The sequence below is a fragment of the Pleurodeles waltl genome, chromosome 11 (genome assembly GCF_031143425.1).
Source record: "Pleurodeles waltl isolate 20211129_DDA chromosome 11, aPleWal1.hap1.20221129, whole genome shotgun sequence".
NCBI lineage: Eukaryota > Metazoa > Chordata > Amphibia > Caudata > Salamandridae > Pleurodeles > Pleurodeles waltl.
Genome location: NC_090450.1, coordinates 277,930,325 through 277,939,837, shown reverse-complemented (window position 1 = coordinate 277,939,837; position 9,513 = coordinate 277,930,325). Strand labels below are relative to the sequence as shown.

At 45.6% G+C, this 9,513-nt stretch overlaps 1 pseudogene; it reads left to right on the top strand.

Moving 5' to 3' along the window:
- Positions 1-4,506: 4,506 nt before the first annotated feature.
- LOC138266606 (importin subunit alpha-1 pseudogene) lies at positions 4,507-6,074 on the top strand (annotated as a pseudogene).
- Positions 6,075-9,513: the final 3,439 nt, after the last annotated feature.

Below are 9,513 nucleotides of genomic sequence, written 5' to 3'. Positions count from 1 at the left end.
AAGAGGTCTTGGGTCTGGCGAAGGTGGAGCAGTAGTGAGTTCCAGGTCTTGGCGGCTAGGTGAGAGAAGGATCTTCCTCCGTCGGTGGTGCGGCGGATGTGGGGGATGGAGGCGAGGGCGAGGCTGGCAGAGCGAATATTGCGGGTGGGGGTGTGAAGGTGAGTCTGTCGTTGAGGTAGGCTAGGCCTGTTTTGTGGAGGGCCTTGTGTGCGTGGATGAGGAGTTTGAAGGTGATCCTCTTTGATACTGGTAGCCAGTGAAGGTCTCTGAGGTGGGGGGAAATGTGGTCACGGCGTGGGATGTCCAGAATGAGGCGGGCGGATTCGTTCTGGATTCTTTGCAGTTTTGTTAGGAGTTTGGTTGTTATTCCTGCATATAGGGCGTTTCCGTAGTCCAATCTGCTGCTGACCAGGGCGTGGGTGACAGTTTTCCTGGTTTTGACGGGAATCCACTTGAAGATTTTGCAGAACATTCGGAGAGTGTTGTAGCAGGAAGAGGAGATGGCATTGACCTGCTGAGTCATGCTGAGTGTAGAGTCCAAGATGAAGCCTAGGTTGCGTGCGAGGGTGGTGGGTGAGGGCGCAGTTCCTAGGGAGGTGGGCCACCAGGAGTCATTCCAAGTTGAGGGGTTGGTGCCAAAGATGAGGATTTCTGTCTTGTCTGTGTTTAACTTGAGGTGGCTTGATTCCATCCAGCTGGCGATGGCGTGAAGTCCGTTGTGGAGGTTGTTCTTTGCAGTTGTAGGGTCTTTCATGAGGGAGAGGATGAGCTGAGTGTCATCTGCGTAGGAAACTATGTTGATGTGGGGGGTTCTTGCGATGTTGGCGAGGGGGGCCATGTAAACGTTGAAGAGTGTGGGGCTGAGCGAAGATCCTTGGGGAACGCCACAGATGATTATGGAGGCTTCTGACAGAAATGGTGGGAGGCGGACTCTCTGGGTTCTGCCTGAGAGAAATGACGAGATCCAGTTGAGTGCCTTGTTGCGGATTCCAGCGTTGTGGAGGCGTGTGCGGAGAGTGTGATGACTTACCGTGTCGAAAGCTGCGGAGAGGTCCAGGAGGATGAGTGCTGCTGTTTCTCCGTCATCGAGCATGGTCCTAATGTCGTCTGTGGCAGCAATGAGTGCAGTCTCAGTGCTGGTGTTTCGGCGGAATCCGGATTGGGAGGTTTCGAGTACCTTACTGTCTTCCAGGAACCTGGACAGTTGGCTGTTTACAATTTTTTCGATGACCTTGGCTGGGAAGGGGAGGAGGGAGATCAGCCGGTAGTTCTTGGGGTCGTCTGGGTCTGCCTTTGGTTTCTTTAGCAGGGCCTTGATTTCTGCATGCTTCCATCTTTCTGGGAAGGTGGCTGACTCGAAGAAGCTGTTGATGGTTTTGCAGAGGTGGGGGGCGATGATGATGTTTGCCTTATTGAAGATATGGTATGGGCAGGGGTTTGATGGTGATCCGGAGTGGATGGAGGCCATGGTGGTGGCGGTGTCCTCTATGTTGACGGGGGTCCAGGTGTTGAGGAGGTGGGTGTTGCTTGGAGCGTTGGGTTCTTGGGTGTTTGTAGTCAGCTGGTGGGTCTGGGGTTTGAAGCTATTATGGATTTCTTCTATCTTTCAACGGAAGTGGGTTGCCAGTGAGTTGCAGAACTCCTGTGATGGCGGGGATTCGTTGGAGCAGGTCCTGGGGGTGGAGAGCTCATTGATGATGCCGAAGAGCTCTTTACTGTTGTGACCGTTGGCGTTGATGCGGTTTTTGAAGTAGGTCCTTTTGGTGGTGCGGATCAGTTGGTGATGTTTGGGTGGGGCATCCTTGAAAGCGATGTGGTTAGAGTTGGTAGGGTCAAGGTGCCAGGTTTTTTCCATTCTGCGACAAAGCCATTTGGATTCCTGTAGTTCTGGGGTGAACCAGCTGGCTTTGATTCTGTGGGAGGTGTTTGATGGTTTTTTGAGCGGTGCAAGCATGTTGGCGCAATCTTCTATCCAGCGATGCAGGTTGGTGGTGGCTATGTTGGGGTCCGGGACCCCAGGGGGTGTGGCCCGGGCGAGAGTGGAGATCAGTTGATCCGTTGATATTTTGCTCCAGTTGCGTTGGGGGGGTTGTGTGCGGTGGTGTTGAGTGACTGGTTTTTGGTAGGAGAAGTGGATGCAGCGGTGGTCTGTCCAACTGAGTTCGGTGGTGTGGCTGAAAGAGACGTGGTTGCTGGCTGAGAAGATGGGGTCGAGTGTGTGGCCTGCGGAGTGGGTGGGTGCAGTGACGAGTTGCTTGAGGCCGAAGTTGTTGAGGTTGTCGATTAGGTTGGTGGTGTTGATATCGTTGTTATTTTCTAGGTGGAAGTTTAGGTCACCAAGGAGGATGTTGTCTGTTGAGGCGAGGGCTTGGGAGCTGATGTCGTCGGCGATGTCGTCACAGAACTGCGGTCTGGGTCCAGGGGGTCTGTAGACCAGTGTTCCTCTGAGTGTGTTGTTGGCGTTGATGTGGATTTTGAAGTGGAGGTGCTCAGCGGAGTTGATGGTGTTGTGGGAGTTGGTGGAGACTCTTATGGTGTTTTTGTGGACTATGGCGATTCCTCCTCCTGGTCTGTTGATTCGGTCTCTTCTGGTGATCTTGTAGTTTTCTGGTATGGCTATGGCTACGTCTGGTTCTGAGGCCGAATTCATCCAGGTTTGGATGAGGAATGCGACGTCGGGCGAGTATGTGGTCAGGAGGTCCCAGAGTTCAATTGCATATGTGTGGACGGAGCGGGTGTTAAGTAGGATGCATCTTAGGCGGTTGTCTGTTTTGATTTGGAGTTTGGAGGTTAGGTTGCAGGTGAAATTGCAGGTTTTGCAGGAGAAGGGTCCTTTGGTGCGTGTCGGTGTGGACTGGAAGCAGATGGAGGAGCGTCCTGGATTAAGGGCGTGGAGTTCTTTGGCAGTGGAAAGGTGTTTGGTGGCGCGGGAGGTGTGTTGGCCAGTGGGTCTGGCGCTGGGCGTGGTCTTGGTGCGGACGGGCGCAGACAGGCTTGCCTTTGGCGAGCCTTCGGTGCACCAGCGGCACGTCCGCGCTGCGGCCGGCATAAGAGGGGAGGTGGGAGGGAGTGGCAGCTGGGAGGAGGGAGGAAAACCTCCAATGGGAATGCGAGGGGTGGGGGCAGCAGGAGTCAGGAGCAGGAAGAGCTAAGAGGTGGAGGGAGGGGGGGGCCTTCCGGGTGATAAGAAGCCAAGAAGCCCAAACAAGCCCAAACAAGCCCAAACAAGCCCAAACAAGCCCAGACAAGCCCAGACAAGCCCAAACAAGCCCAAAACAATGGCAGCACTTACCAGAGCAGTGGTGAGGAGGAAGCGACCTGCCTGCAAGGATGCAGGGTCAGAGGTTGTTGAAATCAATGGGCCTCCTTGCATTTTGCTCCACTAGTGTCAAAATTTTTGATGCTAGTGGTGAAACGCTTCACAATAGAGTCAAAAATGTTGATGCTATTGGCCTAAAGTGCTCCATGGTGCGCCACATTGTAAATACGGCACGCGGATGGTGTCGTTAGATGGCAGTAGGGGTGAGCAAGAAATCTGGTGCATCAGTACTGATCGCCAGATTCTGGCAAATCTGGGCCTCAATTTTGGGGGCTTTTCAGAGACCACACATTCAGAAGAAAGTGTGATACACTGATAATTGAGCTATAATCAAACGAGGTGTAGTGTGTGATTTGTAACCCTGATATATAGAATGCGCATGCTCTAACAGAACAAGATATTGCATATGAGATAGCTCCCATTAAGGGAGAATGTGTGCATGATTGGACAGGTAATTTTGGCATTTTCCAGTGCAGTGCAAGCTAGGGATCTGCTGTTAGGGTATAATGGCCTGCGATGACCAGTCCTGAAAGCTCTTAAACAGTGTATTTCAACATTTCTACTGTAAAACACATCATTTCGACCCAGTTATCCTATTATTGTGTAACCTCCACTCAAACCCACAGGACATGGCCATTATTTGTACGGTTCACATGCTCCTATGGTCCAGTGTAGGGAATATTATAACATTTTTCACAAGGTTTGGTTATAGTTCCCTGTCTGGCCCTGGTGAACTGGTTGCATCCTGTAAGATGTTGTGCGTCTGCAAACCCCAAGAAACACTGTGTGAAATATAACAGAAAAAGATGAGGTATACCACAGTGAAACAAAGGGGCATACTTACAAGAAGGTGGCGCATCAGCATTTATGGAGCTAATGGCACCATGAGTGCACCATATTTACAATACGCCACACCATGGCGTACAAAACTATGATAGCGCCAAACCTGTGGGTGCTATTGTGGTGCTTTGCTGCACTAGCTCCAAAAAGTTTGACTCTTTTAACACTCACCCAGCAAAGCACACAGAGGCCCATAGGAGATTTTGAGTGCGTCATTTTAATGCCTGGCCTCAGCAGGTGTTACAAATGATGCAAAAACTGGAGCAGTGAAAACTAGTAAATTTCATTTCACAGGATGTGTGCCCGCTAAAACTTCTTTCCCAGCTTCTGGCACCTCACCTACCAACATGTCTACCAACGAGAACTCCAGCGCTGTGCACCTGAACCACTTTAAGAACAAGGGCAAGGACTCTTCAGAAATAAGGTAGAGGAGGATTGAAATGAACGTGGAGATCAGGAAGGCCAAAAAGATGATCAGATGCTGAAGAGGAGAAATGTAAGCAGCTTCCCTGATGAGTCACTCTCGCCCCTGCAGGAGAAGAACCAGAACGGACAGGTGGCAGTTCTTTGGTAGCTTGATGAAATCGTAAAAGGAACAAATAGTGCAAACTTGGAAATCCAACTTCAAGCTACTCAAGCTTCAGGGGTACTCCTTTCCAGAGAGAAACAGCCTTCTATTGACAGCATTATCCCCGCTGGTTTGATTCCAAAGTTTGTGGCATTTTTGGGCCGTACAGACTATAGCCCTATTCAGTTTGAGGCATTCTGGGCCCTAACCAACATTGCCTCTGGCACATCGGACCAGACCAGGGCTGTAGTGGAGGGTGGCGCAATCCCTGCATTTATTGCCCTCTTGCATCTCCACATCCTCACATCAGTGAGCAAGCAGTGTGGGCTTTGGGAAATGTTGCAGGTGATGGCTCCTCCTACAGGGACTTGGTTATTAAGTATGGTACAATTGATCCCCTGCCTGCTGTGCCTGACCTGTAAACGCTTGTGTCTGGATATTTACAAAATCTCACCTGGACTCTGTCAAACCTGTGTCCAATAAGAACCCAGCACTGCCGCTGGAGGCTGTCCAGCAGATATTACCTACTCTTGTTCAGCTGCTACATCATGAAGGCAAGGAGGTCCTGGCAGACACATACTGGGCCATCTCCTACCTTACGGGTGGGCTCAACGACTGAATTGAAGTAGTTGTTGCAACTGGACTTGTGCTTCTGCTGGTCAAGCTCCTGGGATGTGGATAACTTGCCATTCTGACTCCTTCCTTAAGAGCCATTGGAAATATAGTCACCAGTGCAGATGAACAGAAACAAGTAGTGCTTGAAGCTGGAGCCCTGGCAGTATTCCCAAGTCAGCTCACACATCACAAAAGTAAAATTAAAAAAGAGGCTGTCTGGACTCTATCCAACATCACCGCTGGCTGCCAGGACCAGATACAAGTTGTGGATATTAGGATTATTACATATCTTGTGGGAATCTCAATGAAGGGTGACTTCAAAACTCAAAAAGAAGCTTTGTGGGCTGTAACTAACTACACAAGTGGTGGAAGCATCAATCAGGTGGTGTACCTTGTTCAGGCTTAGGTTCTGGAACCCTTGATCAATCTCCTGTCTGTCAAGGACAGCAACATTGTCCAAGTTATCCTGGACACCATCACAAACATCTACTTGGCTGAGAAACTTGATGAGACTGAGAAACTGTGCCTCTTGATTGAGGAGTGTGGTGGACTAGACAAAATTGAGGCATTTCAGGCTCATGAGAATGAGACGGTGTACAGAGCATCCTCAAACTTGATAGAAAAATATTTCTCTTCCGAGGTGAAGAAGACACAAGTGTTGCACTAGAAGCTACCACTGATGACTATGCTTTCCAGATAGAAGAAAGTAATACTGGGACTTTCAACTTCTAGCTATTGTTTGGTCGTTCTGTTTCTTTGTACGTCCTCTGGTTTGTCATTTTCAACGTGAACGTCTACCACTTTCTTCAGCTCAAACATACTTGAACAGTTATGAAAACTACATGCACAATGTGAAATTTGTAAATCTCTACTGTCTACAACTTTGTACTGTAAATAAAGTTTATTTTTAAGTTTGAAGTTTAGTAAATTTCATTGTGCCATTTTTTTGGGCCTCCCTGTGTGGGAATGTCCCTTTGCACACATTGTGCATGGCGCAGACATAATGTGGTGAAAAGGTTTACAAAGTGGCACAATGCATGTGCTAACTCGTCCCTTTATGATTAATTATTAAACATTGGGACTCGTTTTAGGCCAATGAATCTTTTGACCCTGTTGAAAGACACCTTAAGACGAGATAGCTAATCAACATGTCAATCAATACGTCAATAATATCAGCAATATTTATTACCACAATGCATTTCACCTTAGTTAATGACATTTAGTTAAACTCAAGACACCACCATGAACTTTCAGTCATGAATAACCACAGCAATTTAGTATGAATTTTATGATATTTATTCCCTATTGGTTACAATACTACTAGCAAGTTTATTAATCTCAAAACCAAGAAGCACAATAGCATAGTCACATTCACAATATGGTAACTCTGATAAGATTTCATCAAAGTAAGAATCACAAACATTAGAATATAACACAACGTCAGCATAGATTATTCTAAGCAGAGTATATTAGCTCATTGTTCAACAAAACATAGATTCGGTCATTTGTCAGTTCGGTGAACCCCTCACCTAACCTCGAATTAGCATTGGCATGGTGGGCTTCATGCAAAACAATTTAACAACATCAATTTGGAAAACATCTAGCTATGGTCTCTGTCAAAAGAAAGCAGTTGGAACCTAAAAAGGAAAAGCAAACAGACAATCATAATTTCATTGTCATAAAGTTACCCTCCAAGTTTGGGTCAGCCCTCAGGTTCGGTCTTCGTCTTCAGGACATCAGTTGATTCGCCATCTGCCAGGAACTCAGCTCAGGTAAAAGGGCACTTCCCTCATAAGGAAGTAAAGTGTAAATGGGTAGTCTAAGGACAAGGATGGTTCTAATCTAAAATTTATCAAGTCACTAAGCAAAGTGACAAAGTCCTGGATCATTATAAATCGCATCAGCATTTCCCTTCTCACAGTCTCCTACTCCCTAATTCTCCCTCTGTTCTCCTCTACTTCCTGGTGTCAAGGGTTTTTATCCCCTTTTCGTGGTACATTCCCCTAAAATCTAATTGGACAAGGGGTTGCACCCCACTATCTTTAACCAATTCAAATAAAATTATCTCATCGAATTTGTTACCCCACAACAGTTTACACGTATTTTTTTGGTGCTTATGATTGACGTCTTTAGCGGGTGGAATGTCCGGTATGATTTCATTGTCTTGTGGTCCTTTGCACATCTTCGGTCAGTGGCCCCATTGTCCGTACCTGTTTAAGCGACCTTGTACATAATGTTAATCTACACTGTTGCATTCAACTAAAAATGTTACTACAGGCAGGATGAATTTCATGAGAACGGATCTACTACAGTTACATTCAGCTACTAACTTTTGGAAAAACAAGAGTTCATGTCCTTTAGCAAGTCAGCACACTGCATGTTAGGAAAATACATTCAATATGAGAGTCAGGCAGCTAGGCCTCGACTCATTCTAACTAAGGCCTAAAAGACTTATTAGCAAAACTTTAATAACATAAGCATTAATAATTAGTATAAAACCCTAATAATTCATCAACATTAATCAATTTTTATTAGTCCCCGTATACATTGACGGCCACTCCCTGTGGGCACATTTCAAGTGCACGTTTTAGCAAAACACGTTAATACAGTTTCTATGCAGCATTATTATACATTAGTTCATAAACATTTCATGTTAATATAGATTATATAAGCTACACTCTCTCAGTCCCTCCTCTGATGACCTTTGTCATCACACAAAACATTCCCTTGCAACCTTTCACCTTGCGCATAATGCGCATTTCAACCTCTTGCCCTTTGTATGAGGTTTCCCAAATTTCCTAAAACATTTTCTCCCTTTCGTTTTCTTCATTTCTTTTACTTCGTTTTGTCAAATTTCTTTTAATTCTTTCATTAATTTTGCATGCTTCCCATAAACCCAAAAAACAAATCAGGACAATTAATAGACCTCCTAATATTTTTGCAAGTTCCAAATATTACTAAACCAACTCCCTACTCTAGTAATTCCTTTCCAGACTTTCTCCCAAACTCCAGGTTCCTTCAGCTCCTTCAAATCTGCACTATCTGCACTATCTCTTGTTAGGTTAGGAAGCATACTTCTAATCTTTTTGCTATTGTCAGGTATGAACGCACAGCAATGGCGCTCGTTAAGCATCTTACAGACTCCTCCGCTCTTCGCTAAAAGAATGTCTAAAGCAAGCCGGTTTTGTAGAATCATAGCTCTTTCCGCAGCAAGTTCAGTATCCATCAGAAGTATAGCCCCTGTGAAATTTGTCAGCATGTTGTCCACAATAGTAGACAACTTTCGAATCTTTATGGAGTTTAAGATAACCCATACTGAAGGACGTATGGATCCAAATATGTCATCAACGACTGCAGCCGCTGACTTCTCTTTTGTCTAGCATGTTGTAATTCAGACATTTTAGGAATTTGCTTTAAGTCATCAATATGGTAGATCCTTGGGAAAACTATCCCTAAATAACATGTCCCATACCATCCCTTAGGGAGACGGTAATAAGCATTTATTCCACATATGTAATAGATCCCAGGGATCACTGGATCCTGTCCATTTAACATGAATGTCCATTCACTCTGAAACAAAAACACATGCCTGCATTCACTCGTTCCCACAAATAAAGTGTCATGCTCAGATTTTGGCCTATATATACAAAGCCTACCTACATGCAATGCATCTATAGCTAATTTGCTTTGTGTCTTTATTGCGCTGTAAGCATAATCATTTGCATATGTGCGTTTTTCTAGTCCTTTCTCTAGCCTTTCTTTCAGTGCTTTGCGTCTATCATCAGTGTGATCTAAAAAACTCTTCTTTACAGGTGTTAGTAAACAGGTTAAATTATTGTGGTGCGCATAAGCTGTCTCAAAGGTTAGTGTCGGCTCAAAGAAACCCCTAACTAATTTTATGCTGTTTTTTTTAGCTAACTTGTTTAGAAACTCAATCACAGGCACAAAAGAAAACACTACATCTAAATTAGAGTAAAAATACTGCACATGTTCCTGGTCATAGAATCTTGTTAGCAGCAAACTACAGCTTATCCCATATGTTAGAGGCAGATTATGAAAGGTGACACCTTCTTCTACTGATGAAGGAATCTTTGTGCACACATAACAGTTTCTCGCATCCAAAGTATCAACATACTCATTCAGCAAGCGATAGAAGACCTTAGAAGAAAGT